This window comes from Pinus tabuliformis, chromosome 4_1 (genome assembly GCF_031772625.1).
Source record: "Pinus tabuliformis cultivar Carrire ecotype Pingquan chromosome 4_1, CPIR1, whole genome shotgun sequence".
In the NCBI taxonomy this organism is placed as follows: Eukaryota; Viridiplantae; Streptophyta; class Pinopsida; order Pinales; family Pinaceae; genus Pinus; species Pinus tabuliformis.
Window position 1 is genome coordinate 82,174,535 of NC_142303.1, and position 22,692 is coordinate 82,197,226.

Sequence of the window (22,692 nt, forward strand, 5' to 3'; positions counted from 1 at the left end):
TACATTTTTTTTTGGAATATATATCCTGGCACTTTCTCTCATTTTGAGGATGGTAGCCCAAATTATTTGGGGCTCGGGGCAATCAACAATACATTCATTAAGAGGTCTACATGTCACTTGTGATAATTGGTCCTGGGTGTGGAGGGATAACATTCCTCCTCAATTGCCTGGGCTAGATCCAATTGACTAAAATTCTTTTTGCAAAATATATCCCGAGAAAACCCAGGGAACTTTGCCTCATTCTGAGGATGGCACCTAGGCTTAAGAAAATTACTTAGGGCCAAAGGCCATATCAACATGTCATTGGCAAGAATAGAACCATTGTAGGGAGGATAACAATTGTTCCACATAACCACTGGAGCTAGACCCAATTGACATAAGATGTGTTTGCAGTTAGACAAAGGTGTAGGAATTTTGGAAATGAGTTTTTTGGTGTTTTTGGACAGTTAGATATTACTCTTATTTTGGCTATTTTCCAGTATGATGGAAAAGAGCAGCCGTTTCTTTTTCCTTTTTACTTGAAACTTTAAAGGATCTTAAAAAATAATTCAATAATGATATATCCCTTAGTAAGCTAGCCAAACCAAACAAAGTCTTACTAACTTAAAACTTCTCGAGGAGGTCCCACCTTACCAATTTTCAAAAAGGTGCAGTCCAGGATCCCAAAAGAGCTTTTCCATCCACTTGAATTTCAATTCCGGTTCCAAGTGACAAATGAAATACTATTATACTAGTAAATTGTTCCATAAATAGAGCAATGACTATGAGGGACATGTTGAGCTTCTAGTTCATTTGAACTTCACACAAGTCTGCTACTCCCAGTGTTATTTTCCATGTTTGATGCATCTGTGAGTTGCATGTTCTCCCTTTTGAATGCAAATAATGAAATTTCTACACTACATTAAATGATGATTTCCTAAATTATTTGCCAGTCCCCTGTTAGAGGAGGTTAGAAGAGGGCTTCTTGATAGGATTAATGATTAAGACTATGTGTCATGTTTTGGGCCTTATACAAGGTGAAACTACAAGATCTTCAGAAGTGAGGGAAGTTGGGGTGAAGTTATGGGCTTGAAGAGAGGGAAGTTGGGGTTCCATTGTATTGCATAACTTTTGCACAACACTCGGCAGGGATCTTAATTTGGCCAAGCATCATTGATCTTAATTAGCTCTACGATTATTCTTGCATAGATCATCCCATCAATAACATTTACTTTTTTTCTATTGAACTCAGTGGACATTCAAGTTTTATTTCCATTTGAAATACATATGGGAGACATGGTGATATTGATGCATGATTTAAAACTTTCTTCACTTGTTTTGCATTCAATAGGATTTTGCAACTGTGGTTCCAGGTCTTGAGCCAACAGGAATTGATCTTATCTCGTCGAGGACAAACATTATCTTTGTTCTATGGAATATGATCAAAGGATGTCAGATAACAATTTTTCTTAATACTGACAACTTTTTTGTTTGTTTCTTTGTTTTTCTACCACCATGTTCCCTCCCAGAAAATGTTGTGTTTGGAGCCCAGTAGACGCATCACTACTTATAGTGCTCAGGAGCACGATTATTTCAAAGATCTAGGTTTTGTACCCTGACCTGTATATTAGCTGTGGGGATAAAAATATTATTAGCCTGTTGTAGCGTAGCCTGCATCATCTCACTAGTGAGTTTCTCTTTGGAGACTGGTAAAATAGATGGAAACCTGTATAAGTAACATGATCAAGTATACAATGTTTAAAAAAAAATATTTTGCCACATTTGTTAAGGATTTGCACCATTGGTGTAGCTGGATTGTGGTGGTTCTAGTTCTTCAAGACTATTGAACAAAAATTTATTTGGAAATTAAATTGTTTACGATTGTCAAATATGACTGATCATTTGAAATTCTTTGCCATCTGTTGTTACTGACGGGGTATTTTATAATATTGTGCAATATGCTTTTCTATGCTTTATAGCGCTAGTATTTACCTGTTATGGTGATGTGTAGAGGATATGGTATTCAAGAGGTTTTTATGCTGGTTTTGATGATAACATCTCAATGGTGATGGAACCCTTGCTTTGAATCATGCAAGGTTCCAATGGTGAACCGTGAAAGAGAATGCTTATTTTGGATTCTAACCACGAAACTTTTCTCAAAAGTCCAACCCATAGAAAAAGGTGAATTTTTGTGTATAAATGATGTTTGTTTTTGAGCAAGAAGTCTTGTTAAAATTTGCAATATGATATATACTAGTGACTTTGTTTTTGAAGCATGTTTTTTGATTAGGAGGCATAGTTTTTTTCAAGTTATATTTCAAAATTTAAACCTGCTTGTTCTTGATGGTTTTACAAAGGCTTTTAGTGAAATTGTATTCCTTGTTGAATGAATGCTAGGGGTGCCTTGTTGAGAATAAGGGTATCTTCTATGATATTGATGTCTTTTCTTCAATGGATTTCATGCACCATATGTTTGCATTGATGATGAAGTAACTCTGTGATTATCTTGATCTACATGGATAGCTCATTGTTGGGGTTGTTTTCTCATGCGTATCACTGCATTATTGAGCTCTTTGGATTAATGATGGAGATGATCCCTGCTCGTTGCTTCATGTCATCCCGTGCTTCTTCAGAAGAGGTTGGCTAAGTAGTTGATCGTTGTTTTTCCACCACAGATGTAGCATTCTCTTGTTTGTGTAAGAAATTATGCATGAATTTAGGTTCTTACATTGTTTCATTGGTGATTGACATGTCTTATTGCTAAATTTATTTTGGTTATGATCAAGTTGTGTGAAGTTTTAACAACGTTGACCCTCTTAGTTGCTGTGTGGTTAGGTGCATGTTCTGTGAAGAGTTGCTCCTTTGAGTTTAGGTGCATGTTCCCTAAAGTGATTGACTTTCTCTACCTTAAATACAAACCTTATGCAATCATTGAATGCTCTTGTTTCTATCATCAATGTCTTGCTTACACTTGATTGCTTATAACTAGGTGTAAAATTGCAAACAAGGAAACTTCCTAATTGACCACAAATTTCTGAGTTTTTCAGTGAATATTTCAGCTAGAATTTTGTCAAACACATCATATAGGTGCTGTTGTAGGTGTTATCTTATGATAATGAACAAATAAAATATCATTGAAACCCCAAAAGAGTTCAATATGATATATTCATTACTCAGAAACTTACATACAAATGATACATATAATTTTGACCACCAACTCAACACAATATCACAAGGAAATAGATTTTGGAAGCACAGTTTCTTGTATTTGACAACAACAAGATTTACAAGCCTCCAATCCTACCAAGATTACATGCACAACAGGCAGTGAAACTCGTCCATGGATCCTAACTAATACAAACAATTTCTTCACACTTGTTCCTTATGCTAACTAGCTCCAAAGGGTCCATATATCCTCCCCGCAATAGTGTAAATCACAGTTACGTCTAGCTATGGTAATACAACTTACCAAAGTCTCAAATAAGGTCCACGAACCTTCAGAACCAGATTAATTAACATCCACACACTAGGTATAGGCCCCACGTCCAGCAGATGAGTGTGGAGTCCAGTTACAAAGAGAATAGGCCACACAAATGATATTTTTAATGCATCCCACCTGTACACAACCCAAGAAAATATGGTTCATCGAGCTGTAAAGAAACTTGAGGTTTTGACCAGGAGCTTGAGCTGCCCCTCCAAGGATAAAATATGACTTAACAGAGACCACTTCTCTAGCACAAGAACACAATGAAACTCGAGTTGTGCCTTCCTTACAGATTTGAACTTTAGAATAGTGAGAATCTTGGCTTGTGAATGATGAAACTCGTTCTCCTTGAGAGTTGGCATCTGCAACTTTCAATGGTCCCTATTCTCATTCATAGAACTTCCAATATTTTCCATGGTTATCACTTGTAAGTAAAGATTTATGAAAAAAGCATCAGTGAATAAAATTAACTGATAACACCTCAAAATATCATGGGCCAGAGGAAAACCTAGAGCTATGGAATGGTGGGATAATGAATCATGTGTGATAGTGCAAACCATATGGTACAACTTTACCAAGACTCACCCAACTCTTGATATTCCTCTGGCAAAGAAACATTCCATGCAGACTTCTTTCAAAATTTCACTTAAAATATTCAATCACCCCTCTGTACATAAGCATGTTCGTAATTTAGTCCTTGGTGTTAAAGAAATTCGATTCCATTGTTGTTGTAAGTAGACTAGTTAGGTTGGTTATGTACAACATATTTTGACATATTAAATGGGAAAGTGTCAATATTTGTGTATGATTCTAAGTAGTTTGAGATATATTAATAATTACTTATATTGTAACTCCCTTTACATTCTAATAGAAGAAACCATCCATTCTCTTGATCTACATGTTACTGATGCTTTTGTGATACCCTATTTTCGTCTGTATTATTGTGTTTTAAAAGAGACAATTGGTGGCATATTTGTATTAGTTGCAATATTTTTGGGAGCTACCTTTGTACAACTCTAGATTCTGAGTTGTTTTCCTTGGAGTCCTTAGTTGCATAGAATCCAACCATTGAAATTCTAAATGCTCCATAATGATAGTTTTTCCACTTTGAACCATTAGAATATAATTTTGATTTGCACCCTGCCTAAAATAGATTGACTCAAGCTTCCCATTAGACACATCTTTTACTAGAGAAAGTGAAATGCTTTCGGCCTCATAGCTACTTGCAATGCTATCCCTATATAATTCTCTGGATTTTTAGGAGGCTGATGATTTTGTATGACTTAGTAACACTGTAGGAGGTTATATAATCCTTCTTTGAGAGCATGTTGAACCTATTGAGTGGGCATTAAATTCAAGATGTAATTGGAACTAGTTTGATATCCATTCAAAAGTGAACTTGATAGTTGAAATTATACTAAAATATGTGAAAATTGTGAGATTATTCTCACTTGTACACCAATTGGAAATGCCAAACTGTCTAGTATGTGAATATGGTTTGACGTCCGTAAAATGATGTTGAATTAATAAAATGGGGGAGAAAAATAGATTCATTCTTCTTGAAGTATGGAATCTATATGGAAAATTGCAACAATATTGACATTATTTACTTCTTTATGTGTATTCGATGTGATAGTTGTAAATGGCCATGGAAGATGCCTCCAGATGTGAAATATCTAGTACAAGCAGAATGTCAGGAACAATCCTTGTGCTACATCGCAAGTAAGGAGAGCTCTCAACAAATTTCATGGAAGCAACAATCTTAGTACTACAATGCCAGGAAACAAAAATCATTATGATACATTGCCAGCAAGGAAGGACCCTTGCACTACATTGTAAGGTAGGAAGGTTAATCAGAATACATTGCAAACTACGGAGGCTAATTGTGTTAAATTACAAACTAGGGAGGATAATTGCACTAAATTACAAACTAAGGAAGCTAATTGTGCTCAATTTCAAGCTAAGGAAGCTAATTGCACTCAATTGCAAACTAGGAAATCTTATCATGTTAGTTCATCACAAGACAATTACATTTGGTTGTTCATCTTCCTTGTAATGATTAGAGGATATCTTAAAGCCTGGGAAACCTGGTAGTTAAGCAAAGGTTTGATTGACAAAATGATGAAGAAGTATTTATATTTTCAGGCATACATGTATGTATCTTAATTTTTTCCATTATGTGGCGAATTTAAATGAATAAAGAAACCTGGTAGTTAAGCAAAGGTTTGATTGACAAAATGATGAAGAAGTATTTATATTTTCAGGCTCACATTTTGTATGTATCTTAATTTTTTCCATTATGTGGTGAATTTCGAACTTCAATCTTGAAATTCTTCCAACCCGGTGACTTAGTCATGCATAATTTCCATTTACAACACTTGATAGGAAAGTTGGAGAAAATAAAAGAGCATGTAAGTCTTGAATTTTATAAAGGCCAATATCGTGCATGCCTTCACTATCATGTATTTGAAACTATAAATCAACACAACTATAGTACGTGGAAGTTAAAATGTAAAACATAATATTAATATTTTTTAATAAGTTAATGCAATAATATATAGTTCATTTAAGGTCGTTGTATTTTAGAATCTTGATATGAAAGTATTAAATATGAAAATAAAGATAATAATTGCACTTGTATTCCTATTCTATTAAAATATCATTTTCATCTAAGGTTATAATTTTAACATCTTAACAAAGAGACTTAAAGTTGGGATGGGTAGATCATTTTCAAAAGGAGGGAGAACAAGGACCATGTGCAAGCCTATGAAAGACTAATACACTTTTTAAGAATGTTTACGAATTTTTACTTAAAAGTTTAACTAAAATAATTTAATTGTCTTTTTGTGGAAGACCTTATTTTGTGAAAATTTCAAACAAAATAAACCTTCCATATCACAAAAGCTAAAAAACATGTTGCCTCTAAAGCTCAAGAGAAGGTGAGCATTGCAACACAAAAGTGCATTCTCACCACACCTGTGTTCACCTTTTTGGGTGGTGAGGGTGTTTTTGGACAACTAGATGCCAAATAAAGTAAAGGGAACTTATGGAGAAATTGTATTCTTTAAGGACCAAGTGTAACAATAGGTTAGGTATGCATGCTCATTTTCTTAAAAAATATAAAATGGAATGGTAGTAATCTCATTACTTTTATTAAGTGAAGTATTTTCTTAATGGTATTAAAGTGGGAAATAATATTGTGCTAGATGAATCACAATGCAATTTAAAGCTTAGACAAAAAGGCCAAGAGAGGAAATATTAAAATGGGTTAAACATTAGAGTGAATCAAGGCATCAATTATGTGTAGTGGATGTATACAAGTCTTTTTTTAATTTGGAATTGGATATATATTTGATTTTTTTTTTGAGGAAATTCACATGAACATATCCAAGTGACACCACCATATTTGTGGATGATACAACTAATAAAATTGTAACATTGATTAATGTGTTTCATCTAGGAAGATTTGATTTTGGTACCTATTGGCATAGAACTAGCCAAATGTCCAACAATATTGGAAACAACTAGTTGAGTTAACCTCTTGGACTTGTATATATTTGAAATATATTTTTATATTCTTGCACATTAGTCGTGCATACCACATTTGAACTACTAGGCAATAATGGAAATACCTTTTTAAGTGGTTAGACATTAGTCCTGTTGTGAATTTGATGGCCACCTTGGGCAATTAGAAAGAAAGAAGCACAAAAGAAAGGTGAAGTTGCAATGGTGATTATTAAGTTAGTTGTTAAAAAGTTGCACACTTAATGAGATAGACACCTATTGATATATAAAGATGGGGAATCTATCATCCTTCCTTATTAAGTGCTCCCCACTTCCCTAGTGGGAATTGCAATATGATTTTTTGTTTAAAACTAAGATTAATCGATCAAAATTTTATCATCAATGTCATAAAGCTTCGACATAAGGATTGCTAGTTGACATGAATTATGCAACGATTTCTTAACTAGACAGTCCATGCACCTAGTATAAATAAAACAAGTAATAGTTAATCCCTTGTGCACTTTACAAAATCGTTTTTTCTTGCTTAACTTTTGAATTATAATCCAGTGCATTAAAAGTTCGTTGGAAAGCAATGCATAAATAAGGATTGCATGTATGGGAGAAAAAAGAGTTTTTTTGTTGAATAACTAGTTACATAGTCAACATTGATATCTAGTGTTGGTTGGAAAATATAAAATGTTTAGAATGATTAGAGAGGGAGGAATTCATATGACCCCAAGGAGACGATCCTTGCAAAAGAAACAATAAGAGGATGAGTTTGTTTTGCTACTTTCCTCTAGGCTCTAGAATGAAGGTCCCATAATAATATTACTTCTGCCAACCATGATAACATATAGATTTACATGTTTCGGTTTGTCATGAGTGCCATAACATGGAATTTTTTTCCTAATGAACTCTTCTTCACTTGAGGTAGAGAGTGATCAAGAATGAAAACTACATAAGCAATAAATAAAAGCATGGATCAAGAATATGTAACAAGCACATGAAAAATTTGTTATTCATGTATGATATGTTGAAAACGAAAAACAAGTTTAATACTCAAGGCTTTATTATTTTACGAAAAACAAGTTTAATACGCAATGTTTTTTTATTTTATTTTATATTATTTGTTAGAAGATAAAAACTGTGAAAGAAAAAAATTAATAGATGAGATATTTTAAAGCTAAAGTGAATTGGTTTGTACCTATCCAATTCTATTGAATTCATTCATTATTTAGAAATAATAGCAACAGGATGATATACCAACATGAAAAAACATATAAACAAACCACATCCTTATTCTTCTATTGCTAGTATTATGGAAACCTAAAACCTTTCTATTGCTAGGGTTTTGACCTAGGAATATACTTGTTTTTGTTTTTTATGGATTGCTTAACAAGGCTTGAAGTCATTAGAATAAATACTCATTATAAATTTTGTTAGCCCTTTACAAAGTCCTTATTATTTAGTGAGATTCGCCAAGTTCTTACAAAATTTTATAATTCCGTGAAATATTCGCCTTGATTTACAAGATAATATAATCTGGTGAGAGATTCACTAAAAAAATTATATATACATATTATATTATTGAGGGCACCATTATTGGAAGACTACAACCCATAAAATCCTCAGAGCTGGATATTACTGGCCCTCCTTATTTCTAGATGTATTTTCATTTGTTAAATCTTGTGACAGGTGCCAAAGATTTGAAGGAAAGCAGTAGTTGAAGTCCCTGCCCTTGAAACCAATACATGCAAAAGGACCTTTTCAGCAGTGGGGCTTGGATTTCATTGGAGAAATCAATCCACATTCCAGTGGCCAGCATAGATGGATATTAGTAGCCACTGATTACTTTACTAAGTGGATTGAAGCGATCCCTACCAGAAACGCTGATCATAATGTGGTCATGAAGTTTTTGACAGAGAATATCTTTACCAGATTTGGTTGTCCACATAAATTAGTCACAGACAATGCAGTAGCCTTCAGGGCAAAAGAATTGGTGGAAATACGTGATTCAATGGGTATTAAATTGGTTCATTCCACCTCATATTATCCTCAAGGAAATGGTCTAGCAGAATCCTCTAATAAAAGCCTGATAAAGATAATTAAGAAGCTGTTAGAGGACAACAAAAAGAATTGGGATTCTAAGCTCAAGTATGCACTGTGGGCTGATAGAGTGACCATTAAGAAATCCACAGGGAATTCTCCTTTCAAGCTGGTATATGGTACTGAGGTTGTATTCCCAATTCAGTTAACTCTCCCTGTGGCAAAATTCCTTCAAACAGAACAAAATAAAGAAGAAGGCATGGCATGAAGGATCACTGATTTAGCAGAGGCACATTAGATTAGAGAACAGCTGGTTGAGAAGGCTGCAGCACATCAGAAAAAGATCAAGGATGCTTTTGATAGGAAGACAAAGACAGATAATTTTCAGGTTAGAGACTTGGTTATGAAGTGGGATGCACTAAAGGAAAAGAAAGGCAACCATGGGAAGTTTGATGCTCTCTGGACAGGCCCTTTTATTATTTCACAGATCCAAGGGAACAATACCTTCATGCTGAAAAGCATGGGAGGAGAAGCAGTTTTTTATGGCCTAGTCAATGGGCGTTTTCTGAAAATTTATGTGATTTAGGGTCTTTGGGCCTTAAAGTTGTAAATATGTTGTTTTATCAGTTTTAGTGTAGGATCAGTCAGACTCCATGCCCAATGGAACACTAGGAATTTTGTTAATTTGTTTTCATCAGAAAGGCAATGGTCTGCAGGTTCTTGAGACCTCACAGGGAGGATCTCATCCCCAGAAGGAGCCAGTATTAGCTCTGCTACAGTTCGAGGAGCTGAGGTGGACTCGGTTCTTGGTTTTGCTGAAAGAAGATTCTTAATGGTCGCTTTAACCTTCCCCTCCACCTCATCTGTCTCCCTTTCACCTCCATTTCCCAGGTCATTCATTAAAATCCATATAAGGCTCTTAACCCCGAGAGCGGAGCTTAAACTGTCATATAATTGTATTCGTGTGACCGGGCGTTCACCAAATTTCCCCGCCACCGCAACCCTTTTTCCTGCCCGCTAAACCTCGTTCTTTTCCTCCACTATCGATCGCATCCACCATGAGATCCAATGGTGATCGCTCATCCCACGCTCGTAACTTAACCATACGTTAATGTGCGGGGAAAGCGGTTTCCCGTCGGTCCCATCTGCCACGTGTCGTGCTGTAAACGTGATCGCGAGCCCATATATAGATACTGCCACAGCTCCGAAAGCGGTGCGTGGAATACCGCCCACCAACAAAACCACCCTCCCCGCTCGCTAACCCTCGTGCAACTTTCTTGCCCTATGATTGTTGGATCTCCCCGCCCGAGATCCAACAGCCCGCGATCTCCCCGCTCACGTACCTCCCGATACTCCTTATCAAATGATCTCTGCCATCCATACATGTGATCCAACGGCTCATAATCACTCCGCCCCACGTCCTCCCAACGCCTCTCGCCAAGAGATCTCAACCATCCGTCTGTTCCATCCAACGGCTAATATTTATTCCCTGCCCTCCATTCATTCCCCATGCAGTTTTCGTGTTTTTGGCCTGTCCTGTGCTTTTGAAGGAAGAAGGCGATCACCTACCAGTACCTTGCGCCATTACTCCTCAACAACTGCGTTCAAAGAGCAGCATGGCCAAGAGAGAAAGGACAATCCTCGAGTAGTCAAACGCCTTCAACAGTTATGGAAATTTATTCATACAACACTCCACCTGCTCGAGGAGTACAACAAAGTACCAGAGAATGTCAAATTCATTCATTAAAGCAACAGATGGTAGCAGAGGCCCATTTTAGACAGTTAATGTGGTTGGTGGTCCATTATGACCCCTCCTCGTATAGGATAGCAGAAAATTTTGTAAACAAACTCTATATATACCCATAACACAGATGTAATGAAGGTTGATGGTTGTTGTTTTTATGTAAGGTTCAACTTCTGGAGACTGTAACTACTATGATACCTGCAACGTTTGGTCTTCATTTTCAGCTAATACAAGCTTCTTTTGCCGTTAATTTCTCACTTTCCACTTCTGTTCTGTTCTAGTCTGTGCTTGTTATGCATTTTTCATGTGCTCTTGATATTTAGCATTTGAGGGGCTGTCATCCCACCTCTGTGTTAGAATCTAGTATGTATCATTGAATGTGTATGTAGGTTTCTGTTATTTTAGTGCCAGAGAGCGGTCATCCTGTCTGTGCATTAGGAAACAGATTTGCAGACCTTTTTACTGGTTGCAGCCAGCCATCACATGGTCTTGTGCATCTGCTGGTGTGGTCAGTATTCTCCATGTTCACCTGATCCTCAAACTGTGAGTAATTGGTGGTCTAAAGCCTTGTAGTCTGGGGGTGTTCACCCATGTCTGGGGTTAAGCATAGTAGAAGTGGTTATCTGGCTTGAATATGCATCATTCCTTCCATTCATCCACCCATTTCCAACATTTTTGTTGGGTTTGTAATGTTCTCGAGCATCTCTGAGATACAACCTAGGAGAGTTTCTTGGGGTGATAACATTAAGTGGTGCCGTTGCCGAGGAGAGGAGATTGAAGCTTAGCTTCCCTGGGAAAACGACACAGTTCCAGATTTTGATGATAGACAAAGTCTGGGCACATTTCTGGTTGTAATCATCTATCTGGCGACTCCACTGGAGGAAGATCAACCTTTGGCGACTCCACATTGAAGTTCTGGCTCAGTTTGTGAGACATACTCGAAGAAATCCTTAGAAATCACTAGCTGACCCAGTGCCTGACCCTGAGAAGGTTGTTAAATCGAAGAAAACATCATAGAAAGGGGCATCAGGATTAGGTAAGCCTAAAAAAACTCATGCATCTCTGAAAGATAAAGTTATAGCTGAGGATATACAGTTTGAAGATTTAGAGCCCAGCACTGTTAGTAAAGAAATTCCTTCAGAGATTAATACAATGCCTTGTTCAGTTAGTTCCCCTTTAAATCTCAGTCCAAAGAAAGCTTCCCATACAGTCCAGAATATCCCTTTGTCTCTGCCATCCATCACATTACTTACTACCATTCAATCTGCCAGTATCCTTCCACATATACCAATCATGGTAGGCCAGCAAGCACCCATGAAGATAGAAAGAATTATTGCTGCTAGATATGGACCTTTGGTCTTGTCTGTTCCTTTGAATCCCATGCCTGTGGGAGAATATCAGAAATATATGCCCAAGTTTACTGGTACAGAGGGAGTGACAACAGAAGAACACCTTGAGGCTTTTTATAGTTATGCTGATAACTTAGATATAAGTGAAAATGATGTGTGGATGAGAGTTTTTGTCCAGAGCCCTGATGGAGAGGCTAGAAAGTGGTTCAGAGAATTGCCCCATAGATCCATAATAGATATTGAAGCTTTGGATGATGCATTTTTGAAGCAATGGGGAGATAAAAAGGACTTTCTATATTACCATACTAAGTTTGGTAACCTAAAGAGGGAAAATGGGGAATCATTGCCTGATTTTAATAAAAGATTTAATCGTATGTATAGTAAGATACCAGCTGAGGTAAAGCCTACCCCCACCTCTGCCAAACTCACTTATGCCAATGCTTTTGACTCTGATTTCTGCCTGTTATTGAGAGAAAGAAGATGTGCCACTCTAGCTGACATGCAGGATGCAGCCCTAGAAGTAGAGTCTAATATCATGGCTGCAGAAAAGCTCAAAAGTCAAGCTGACAGAAGGAGGCAGAGAGGTCAGGCTTCTACTTCCTCTGCATCATCTTCAGATCCCAAATTAGATAAAATGACTAAGATGATAGAGTCATTGGCTGTTGAAACATCTAAGATGAAGGTTGAGCAAAATTAAGGAAAGACAAGGCAGCATAACACATTTGCTCTGAGAAACCCAAATCCTTTCAGAAGAGAAAATGAGCAATTACAAATCATTCAGAGGGGTGAAGAACCAAAAGAAGAATAGAAAGTTAAAGCTCCTTTCCAGAATGTAGTCATGGAGGAAGAAAATTTTGAATATGAAGATGAAATTCATTGCATGGAAGATAAAGGCAGTGCTGCCTTTTTGACATTGGCTGCATATAAAGAATCATTGCTGCAGGACCAAATAGGTCAAGAATGGGACAAAGAGGCTGTTCTGCAGACTGGTGAATAGCAAAGATATAATATGAGGTCAAATGCAAAAAACGTTAAGGAGAATCCTGCCTAAAGAGCTGCTGTCCAGACAGAGTCACAGAATATCAGACAGAAAAGACCAGCAGCTGATCCAGTCATCTTCAAAGCTCCAGTTCAAGAGGTAAGAAGTTCTGATATGTTACCTCCCTATTTCAGCTTAGAGTCAGAAGTACAGAAATTAAAAATATCTGTGCCTCTGGTAGAGTTGGTAAAGAGTGAAGTATTTAGAAAGCCTATCCTTGAAGCTCTTGAGCTGGAAACCCCACAAAACTCCATTGACTCTGTTAATTTACAAGATGATAAGCCTGCTGTTGTGCTTAGCCCCATGATTGAATTTGCTGATAATAATTCTACATATTTTTATGTCTCCTTGACCATTCATGACAAAATCCTCCACAATTTCCTGCTAGATATAGGGGCCAGTCACAGTCTAATGCCGAAAGTTGTCATGGAAGAGTTAGGCCTTGATATCACCAGACCTTATCATGATTTATTCTCATATGATTCAAGGAAAGTAAAATGCCTAGGATTAATCAAAGACCTGGCCATTACCCTAACTCAGTTGCCCATGAAGAGTATGATGATGGATATTGTGGTAGAAGATGTCCCTCCTAAGTTTGGCATGCTCCTGTCTAGAGGATGGATTAAGAGACTAGGTGGGGCATTACAGAATGATCTATCTTACGCCACTGTCCCAGTTTTTGGAGGAGAAAGCAGGAGATTGTACAGAGAAGCACAGTTCGCATACATCATCAGTGATGAGAACCCTACTAATCATCCCATATATGCTGTGGACACTGATTTTGGAGCATGTATCCTCCAAATAGAAGAATCTTAGAAGGCCTCAATACAGATCAAGAAACCAGTGAATAAGGCTGAGGAAGAGCAAGGAAGTCAAGTTTGGGAGATGTTCTTTCATGGAGCATGTTCCAGGGAGACTGCAGGAGTAGGGGTGGTGCTGGTATCTCCAGAACAAAAAAGCACATAGCTATCTTTTAAGCTGGCTTTTCAAGTCACAAACAATATAACAGAGTATGAGGTTCTGCTATTGGGCCTTAATGCAACAAAGAACAGAGAAATCAGGAACCTGAAGGTGTTTGGAGATGTTGATTTGATCATTCAACAAGTGAATAAAACATTTCAGGCAAAGCACCCAAGGCTAAAAGCATACAGAGATGAGGTATGGAGAATCAGAGATTCCTTTGATTATTTCTGTATTTCATATATTCCTAGAGCCAAAAATCAGCTTGCTGATTCCCTTGCTGTGTCTGCTAGTCTGTTTATTCCTCCTATGCCTCCCAGACTAGTTTATGAAGTTCAAATGAAATACAGACCATCCTTGCCTGACAATGTCCACCATTGGAAAGTTTTTGATGATGATGATGAATTAAATAGGTTCCTTCAAGTCATTGATGAGTTTTCCGAAATGCAAATTGACCAAGAAAATGAAGCCTTGGAAGAAAACCCCCAGTCCCAGCTTAGTAATAGAATTGGCAAAAATAACATTGTCCAGCTTCCCAACAATCATATTCCTAAGGGTTTAATTCCTCTAGAAAGACTGTTTGACCAAAATGATGTGCCTTACAAGGCTGCCCAAAAAGAAGATCAATCTGCAGTTTGTAAGCATGATATAGGGAGTCCAGGTCAGCCTAGATACATAAATCTGTCCTCTCATCTGTCTGCTAACCAAAGTTTAGAATACTGTAATTTAATGAAGCAATTTGCTGATGTGTTTGCTTGGGAGTATAGTGATCTAAAAACGTATGATAAGAAGATAATCTAGCATAAAATCCCTCTAGAGAAAGATACCATTCCTTTCAAGCAGAAGCTGAGACCAATAAACCCAATGCTCCTTCCTCTGATTGAAAAATAAATTAAAACGTTGCTGGCTGCCAAAATCATAGTCCCTCTCAGATATTCAAAATGGGTAGCCAACTTGGTGGTGGTGAGGAAGAAGAGTGGAGAAATCAGACTGTGTGTTGATTTCAGAAACTTGAACAAATGCTCTAAGAAAGACAACTATCCTCTACCCAAGATGGAGCATTTGCTGCAAAAGGTCTCAGGAGCCAAAGTAATGTCTTTCCTGGACGGATTTTCAAGGTTTAATCAGATTGCTGTGCATCCAGATGACCAAGAGAAGACTGCATTCACCACTCCTTGGGGCACTTTTATGTATGCCAAGATGCCTTTGGGGTTGATGAATGATGGAGCCACCTTTCAGAGAGCTATGGATATAGTATTTGTGGGAGAGAAGGATAAGTTTGTCCTTATCTACCTTGATGACATAACAATATACTCCAGCAGCCATCAAGATCATCTGCAACATTTCAGGAAAGTGTTCCTGAAGTGTAGGAGGTTTGGGATTTCAGTCAATCCTAGAAAATCACAATTTGCTTTAGAAGAAGACAAGCTGTTAGGACATGTTGTTTCTGCTGCAGGAGTCCGAATTGACCCAGAAACAGTAAAAGCAATACAAACCCTGTCTGTCCTAAGATCAAAGAAAGACATCCAGTCCTTTCCGGGCAAGATAAATTTTGTGAGGAGGTTTATACCAAATTTTGCGGAATTAGTGAAGCATATTACCTCCATGTTGAAGAAAGGGTTAGAAATCAAATGGACTGATATAGCAAGAGAATCCTTTGAGTCCATTAAGAAGGCTATTATGGAAGCTCCTACTCTAACCAGTCTAGATTACAGCAAGGAGTTCCATATATTTTCTTTTGCCTCTAATGACACCCTTGCAGCAGTATTATTGCAAGCAGATGAAGAAGGCTCAGAGCATTCGGTGGCATTTTTCAACAAAAACTTAAGGGATGATGAACTAAGGTATGACATTATTGAGAAACAAGCATATGCTTTTATCAAGTCTTTGAAAGCTTTCAGAGTTTATATTCTGCATTCCAAGATAATTGCATCTGTACCCTTTGCCACAATAAAAGATGTCTTGACACAACTTGATGCTGATGGAAGAAGGGCTAAATGGATTGCAAAGCTAATTGAATTTAATATAGAATTAAAGCCCACTAAGTTGGTCAGAGGTCAGGGTCTTGCCAAGTTATTGGCTGAAGAAAATTGCAGATCATTGGATATAGATTTCCTGTGCACAATTGCAGAAATTGGTCAGACAGATAAAGAAGAGGAAGCAGTTGAACCAGAGAGAAAGTAGCCAGTGGAAGAAAATCTAGCTTCTTGTGATTGGTATTCTGAAATAGTCAAATTGTTGATAAAGCTAGAAACCTCTCCAGGCTTAAGCACAAGTCAAGCTAGAACTATAAAGCTTAGGGCAACTAAATATTGCATTAATGAAAATCTGCTCTACTGGAGGGATCCATTTGGAATGATTTTGAGATGTCCGGACAAAGAATAGTCAATAGAAGTTACGTAGCAATTTCGTTCCAGCATGTGTGGAGGGCGCCATTATTGGAAGACTACATCCCATAAAATCCTCAGAGCTGGATATTACCGGCCCTCCTTATTTCCTAGTGTATTTTCATTTGTTAAATCTTGTGACAGGTGCCAAAGATTTGAAGGAAAGCAATAGTTGAAGTCCCTGCCCTTGAAACCAATACATGCAAAAGGACCTTTTCAGCAGTGGCTTGGATTTCATTGGAGAAATCAATCCACATTCCAGTGGCCAGTACAGATGGATATTAGTAGCCACTGATTACTTTACTAAGTGGATTGAAGAGATCCCTACCAGAAAGGCTGATCATAATGTGGTCATGAAGTTTTTGACAGAGAATATCTCTACCAGATTTGGTTGTCCACATAAATTAGTCACAGACAATGCAGCAACCATCAGGGCAAAAGAATTGGTGGAAATATGTGATTCAATGGGTATTAAATTGGTTCATTCCACCTCATATTATCCTCAAGGAAATGGTCTAGCAGAATCCTCTAATAAAAGCCTGATAAGGATAGTTAAGAAGCTATTAGAGGACAACAAAAAGAATTGGGATTCTAAGCTCAAGTATGCACTGTGGGCTGACAGAGTGACCATTAAGAAATCCACAGGGAATTCTCCTTTCAAGCTGGTATATGGTATTGAGGCTGTATTCCCAATTCAGTTAATTGTCCCTGTGGCAAAATTCCTTCAAACAGAACAGAATAAAGAAGAAGGCATGGCATGAAGGATCACTGATTTAACAGAGGCACATTAGATTAGAGAACAGCTGGTTGAGAAGGCTGCAGCACATCAGAAAAAGATCAAGGATGCTTTTGATAGGAAGACAAAGACAGATAATTTTCAGGTTGGAGACTTGGTTCTGAAGTGGGATGCACTAAAGGAAAAGAAAGGCAACCATGGGAAGTTTGATGCTCTCTGGACATGCCCTTTTATTATTTCACAGATCCAAGGGAACAATACCTTCATGCTGAAAAGCATGGGAGGAGAAGCAGTTTTTTATGGCCCAGTCAATGGGCGTTTTCTGAAAATTTATGTGATTTAGGGTCTTTGGGCCTTAAAGTTGTAAATATGTTGTTTTCTCAGTTTTAGTGTAGGATCAATCAGACTCCATGCCCAATGGAACACTAAGAATTTTGTTAATTTGTTTTCATCAGAAAGGTAATGGTCTGCAGGTTCTTGAGACCTCACAGGGAGGATCTCATCCCCAGAAGGAGCCAGTGTTAGCTCTGCTATAGTTCGAGGAGCTGAGGTGGACTCGATTATTGGTTTTGCTGAAAGAAGATTCTTAATGGTCGCTTTAACCTTCCCCTCTGCCTCATCTGTCTCCCTTTCACCTCCATTTCCCAGGTCACTCCTTAAAATCCATATAAGTCTCTTAACCCCGAGAGCGGAGCTTAAACTGTTATATAACTGTATTCGTGTGATTGTGCGCGTTCACCAACTTTCCCTGCCACCACAGCCCTTTTTCTCGCGCGCTAAACCTTGTTCTTTTCCTCCACTTTCGATCACATCCACCGTGAGATCCAACGGTGATCGCTCGTCCCGCGCCCGTAACTTAACCACACGTTAATGCACAAGGAAAGCGGCTTCCCGCCGGTCCCATCTGCCACGTGTCGTGCTGTAAACGTGATTGCGAGCCCATATACAGATACCGCCGCAGCTCCAAAAGCGGTGCGGGGAATACCGCCGCCAACAAAACTGCCCTCCCCGCTTGCTAACCCTCGCGCAACTTCCTTGCCCGACGACCGTTGGATCTCCTTGCCCGAGATCCAACGGCCCGCAATCTCCCCGCTCACGTACCTCTCGATACTCCTTATCAAACGATCTCCGTCGTCCATACATGTGATCCGATGGCTCATAATCACTCTGCCCTGCGTCCTGCCAACGCCTCCCGCCAAGAGATCTCAGCCATCCGTCTGTTCCATCCAATGGTTAATATTTATTCCCTGCTCTCCATTCATTCCCCATGCAGTTTTCGTGTTTTTCGTCCTGTCCTGTGCTTTTGCAGGAAGAAGGCAATCACCTACTAGTACCCTGCGCCATTACTCCTCAACAACTGTGTTCAAAGAGCAGCATGGCCAAGAGAGAAAGGACAATCCTCGAGCAATCAAACGCTTTCAACAGTTATGGAAATTTATTCATACAACACTCCACCTGCTCGAGGAGTACAACAAAGTACCAGAGAATGTCAAATTCATTCATTAAAGCAGCAGATGGTAGCAGAGGCCCATTTTAGACAGTTAATGTGGTTGGTGGTCCATTATGACCCCTCCTCGTATAGGATAGCAGAACATTTTGTAAACAAACTCTATATATACCCAGAACACACATGTAATGAAGGTTGATGGTTGTTGTTTTGATGTAAGGTTCAACTTCTGGAGACTGTAACTATTGTGATACCTGCAGCGTCTGGTCTTCATTTTCAGCTAATACAAGCTTCTTTTGCCATTGATTGCTCACTTTCCACTTCTATTTTGTTTTAGTCTGTGCCTTTATGCATTTTTCATGTGCTCTTGATATTTAGCATTTGAGGGGCTGTCATCCCACCTCTGTGTTAGAATCTAGTATGTATCATTGAATGTGTATGCAGGTTTCTGTTATTTTAGTGCCAGAGAGCTGTCATCCTGTCTGTGCATTAGGAAATAGATTTGCAGACCTTTTTACTGGTTGCAGCCGGCCATCACATGGTCTTGTGCATCTGCTGGTGTGGTCAGTATTCTCCATGTTCACCTGAACCTCAAACTGTGAGTAATTGGTGGTCTAAAGCCTTGTAGTCTGGGGGTGTTCACCCATGTCTGGGGTTAAGCATAGTAGAAGTGGTTATCTGGCTTGAATATGCATCATTCCTTCCATTCATCCACCCATTTCCAACATTTTTGTTGAGTTTGTAATGTTCCCGAGCATCTCTGAGATACAACCTAGGAGAGTTTCTTGGGGTGATAACATAGACCTTAAGTAGGGACAACCATGCAAAACATCACCTGATGTCTGTGGTTTTCAAATCTAGAAGATCTAGCGAGGAGAACAACCCATTGAGTTCCAAGATTTTCATTTTCACTATCTACCGAGCGAAATCTTATTATCAAAATGGAATTTAGATGCATCAACAATCCCATGGAATCCCAAAAGGAAAAACAGGGGGAAAAACACACAAAGAACATGATAGAACCCATCTTAACTGCCGTTCCCTTCAAAGGATTCAAAATTTCCTTTTGCATTTTGGAGAGAATGTGAGCACTCAATTTATAGAAATTTCCTCCCCATTATGGAGAAGATTAAGATTTAATAACCTTAAGGTCATTGTCCAAAAATAGGTAAAAACTGCATAGTAAGGGCCTCGGAAGTCCCTACACCAACTTGATCGTTTGGTTAAAAGTCTAATCCATATATAATAATCAGAGGGGTAGGATTCCACGCTGTCAAGATTCTATCAAAAATAATATTTGTCAGATTCTTGTCACATTGTTTATTAGATTCAACAAGTGTAATATACAACGTTGCTTCTTAGTAATTTCCTCTTATTAAAAAAGTAATATATATATCTATATATATATATATATATATATATATATATATATATATATATATTGAAATTAATATAATACTAGCAATTGCCCCTAAATGTGAAAGGTACACCGAAGGAATAGAAGATTTTCAGAGATTATCTCGTCACAAATAGAGCCCACCGTTGAATGCATGTGCATAAAGTCTGCCAAACTCTCCAATGCAAGCGCCATGAGGGGAGACCACTACTCACAACCTATGCATGAGCACAAAATGTTGACAAACCTCGCCCCGGGTGTGTCACACTTGGGTATCTATTCTTTCTCCTCCACACGGTGTTGCTAGTCCCGGATTTCTGCCAAGGCATGAGATCGATCTCCATCGAGGTCCTAGAAACCAATGACACATCCACCATGCCGCACAATGGGTCCTCTTCCGAGATTACACTAGTCTAGTCGACACTACTTCGGTGTTCTCGTCCAATATTTTGGAATTGAAAGGGAGGTTTGGGATGCTTTGATTTTGCCAAGAATGCACATGCCAATGGTGTTAAGGTTGTCATGATCAAGCCTATTAGATTTAATGAGATCAATATCAACTGCACAATCTTCCCATTTCATCTTCAAATATCCACTACTCTAATCACTTAGAACTATAAATCCAACTTTTATATGACCCAGAGGAGTAAGAACTATGTTTTCGGATTAAATATTAAATTTCAAATCAAAACAATGCTCACCTTCTAATTTAAAAAACGAAAAACCATTATCATAATTTTAATTTTATTAAGATTCCTTATTATCATAATTTAAATTTTATTAAAACACCTTATTATAATTTCATATTAATGAACGTGGTAACATTATAACTTTATTTTTTTTTTCAACCTAATTCGTTTAAAACCTCAAGTCAAGCAGTACAAAGGAAAAACCACTAGCATAATTTAAATTTTATTAATATACTTTTAAATTTATTATATTTAAATAATTTATGTAGATACTCACGCTTTATTTAAAGTAAATTGAAAAATGAAAAAACAATTGCAGCCGCTGGATCATCAAAACTTCTTACAGTTTTTTTTAAACGAAAAATACATGTGTCGGTTCACCCAATGCCTTTTTTGTCAACGGCACCCGCAGCCTACTCTATCTGGGTGAAAAACAGAAGGCTGCCATTTGGAAAGGAAAGTGTTGGAGAGTGTCACGCAGTAAAAAGTCATTTGTGGGAGGAAGATAAAAATAGAAGGATGTGATTGGTTGAATTTGTCTTGAATAGAGAAATAATTTCTATATAATTAAAAATTAATATAAAAAATTAATTCAAGGGTATATTCATAAAATTAAAATAAAATATCTTGATTTTTAAATGAGTTATAGTTTTTGGGTGTGTAGTAAATTGATAAGCCATGATATTATTGTAACAAAGCCAAAATTATTATGATATTTTGCGAAAACGAAAAAAAAAAAACTTTTTTAAATTTGTTTTTTTCTAATAGAATTTTTATGTCTTGTTTAATTCAATTTAAAACATCATAAAAATAGTCATCAACCGATTAGAGATGGAGCAGTCTAACAAGGCCGAGGAATTCTTTGGTTTCAGTTCTTGCCCGGAAAAACGTCCGGCTCCAGTGATCGGCAATTCCACTACCTTCTGCCACTCTTCAGCAACTCCGCCACCCTCCGCCACCCTTCGACATTAATTGCGGTGGGATACCATCTGACAGATCTAGATTTGGGAGTTTTGACGAAACTTGGTCACATCTCGCCGCGACACGATGGGCTGTCCTGAGTTGGTGGCCGGTATTCAAATTCCTGCAAAACCGCGCGCGAGAACTCCCTCCCCATTTGTCATCGAGCTCGGACACGGACTTGCCTTCAGAATTCTCAAACCGGGCGATTAGAAATCTCGTGATCAGAGCTCTCAAACCAGGCAGACAACAAATTGTACTGCGCGATCAAAACTTTCGCAATCAGAACTCTCAAACTAGGCGAACAACAAGTTATTCCAGGCGAGTAAAACCTAACTTTACATCCTCAGTTTCATGGATCAGTTTTCTGTAGCATCGCCATCCTCTGGTTCCACAACTTTTCCAATCGACATTTCTGGTTGACCAAATCTACTCCTATTGCTTGGTTCTCCCTTATATAATGCAGCTCTGACATGCCTTGTTTGACCAAACCAAACAGTGAGATTACGTGTTGAACTTGACTGTCTAGAAGCAACAGAAATTGGATGCACCTTGCATGTCTTCTTCAAGTTTGATGAACTGGAGGTACCTCGTTTAGGAACTGCTGAATTTGGGAATAGTGACTTGCTGCTTGAGGGATGTCCACCAAATTTGGAGTATTCCCTTGGTTCCTTGTCTTCAATATAGAAGCTTTGAGAGCAGTCACTCTATTAATACCCCCAATTCTTGTAGGGTGATGAGTACTCTGTGCCTCAGGATTATGTTCTCCGGAGTTCAGAAAACGAACAAGTACCCCACCAACCAACTCCAATAGGCAGAGATCTATTTCTCCTGTTGGCATGATCATCCATGACTGCACCTGATCTTCCAATACAAAGATGCAAGGAAGCATAAGTCTAGAAGGCAACTTTTTTCCCAGCCAAAGTATCTTGTCATCAACCAAATTCCTTAATGTATAAAAACCTTGCAACA

At 38.0% G+C, this 22,692-nt stretch overlaps 1 pseudogene; it reads right to left on the minus strand.

Annotated features, from left to right (window-relative positions):
* Positions 1 to 19,702, minus strand: part of LOC149174285 (vacuolar-processing enzyme gamma-isozyme-like) — a 45,730-nt pseudogene extending 26,028 nt beyond the window's left edge.
* Between the last annotated feature and the right edge of the window lie 2,990 nt (positions 19,703 to 22,692).